Below are 1730 nucleotides of genomic sequence, written 5' to 3'. Positions count from 1 at the left end.
AGCTCGCGTCCTCAACTTATCTCCAGCACTCTGTAAGTCCCCATTTCTCTGCCTTCCTCGGTCTGTGTTATTTCTCATTTCCCAGAGAGTGTTGTACCCCTCTTCCCTTTGATTCTTACCTGCCTTCTTTCTTGATTAGGTTTGAAATATAGGCTGAGGTGTGGCATTTCCTTAATCTGAAAAGCCATGATTTTGATTTGATCTTAAAAAACTTCTTCCTCTGTGCCCTCTCAACCTAAAGAAAAATTGCATTTTCGATTTTAAGGCCTTCAGCAAACATTTTTTGAGTCCATACTGTGCAGCACGCACTGTCTTAAAGCCCGGAGCTATGCCAGGGATAAACTTCCTGCTGTCAAGAAGCATACATTTTAGTCGGGGAAGCAAGAGGGATGTCAGCGGTGATTGTTCCAGAGAGAAAGATTTGTGATAGTTGGTAGTTGGGGAAAATCCTTGATTTAAAAGACCCCCATTTATGCACTCAAGAATCGTACAATTTTTGATGTGAGATGCCATAAGATTTTGCTGAGAAAGTGGAAGAATGTTGAAGTAAGAAATTAATAAAAGCAGGAAAAGCATAGACAAAGATGGCAACCTAATCCCCAAAAGCAAACCTGAGGTTTAACTAACCCCAAAGCATGTGAAAGTATTAGTCGCTCAGTCGTGTCTGATTCTTCATGACCCCATGGGCTGTAGCCCACCAGGCTCCTCTGTCCACGGACTTCTCCAGGCAAGAATACTGGAGTGGGTAGCCATTCCCTTCTCCAGGGTATCCTCGTAACCCAGGGATTGAACCGCGGTCTCCTGCATTGCAGGCAGATTCCATGCCATCCGAGCCACCAGGGAAGCCCAGAGCATGTCATAGCTTAACCCAAGCATCAGTTGGCATTTAAAGACAGGGGATCTGGTTTAATCGAAAGTGTTTCTTAGATGCCTGTTGGCTCCACCACCCCTAGTCTGTGACATGTAACTTGCTTAAATCTTTAGCTAGAAATGAACATGGCCCAATGACTGAGGTTAGGTGAGCACTAAGCTCTCAAACAGGCTTTCCGGTAAAGTTCACCACCCCCGCCCGAACATGGAGAGGCGGTTCACTTCTGGTGACAGCGGAGCACTGTGAGTTACATCGCCTCAGACCTAGTGGAAACAGTGCATTTTCACGTTCACGGGAAATTTTGCACTCGACATGGTCTTGAACCCTCATTGTGCCTGCCCAAAGATGGTAGGATCCAGTATACTAGAGAGCACTTCCTTGTGGTTCTGATATTCATGGTATGATATTCATGATATAAATGACAGAATGTGAACGAAGAGAATTCAAGGAAAGGGGGTGTCTGGAGAAGGACTTTGCCTCCTCACATTCTAGGTGCTTGTGAGTGTAGGGGCTTGGGGAGAAATGCCCCGGTTGCCTACGGTTAGGCGAGAAGGAGTCAGGTGGGAGTAGGACCTAGGACGTTGCTAATGGTCCAGAAGCGTTTGCCAAGTGATGTCAGTGAAAACAGCGAGGACCACTGAGCCGCGATGAGATCCGTGACCTTCGTGGTGGTACAACTTGCTCTGGTTGCATTCCTCATTCCAGCTCTGGGGGAGCCTTGACAACCAAGCCCATGTTGCCGGTGCAGCCAGACAGCCAGGGAAGGAGCACAGCAAAACGAGAGCCCTTTCAAAGCCTCCCTCCCGAGAACTGTCATCATTTTCGCTGCCTAATGGTTCCCTGGAAGATCCCACTTACC

The sequence above is a fragment of the Bos indicus genome, chromosome 1 (assembly GCF_029378745.1).
Source record: "Bos indicus isolate NIAB-ARS_2022 breed Sahiwal x Tharparkar chromosome 1, NIAB-ARS_B.indTharparkar_mat_pri_1.0, whole genome shotgun sequence".
Lineage (NCBI taxonomy): Eukaryota > Metazoa > Chordata > Mammalia > Artiodactyla > Bovidae > Bos > Bos indicus.
The sequence above is the reverse complement of the archived record's forward strand: the minus strand, read 5'-3'. Positions refer to the sequence as shown.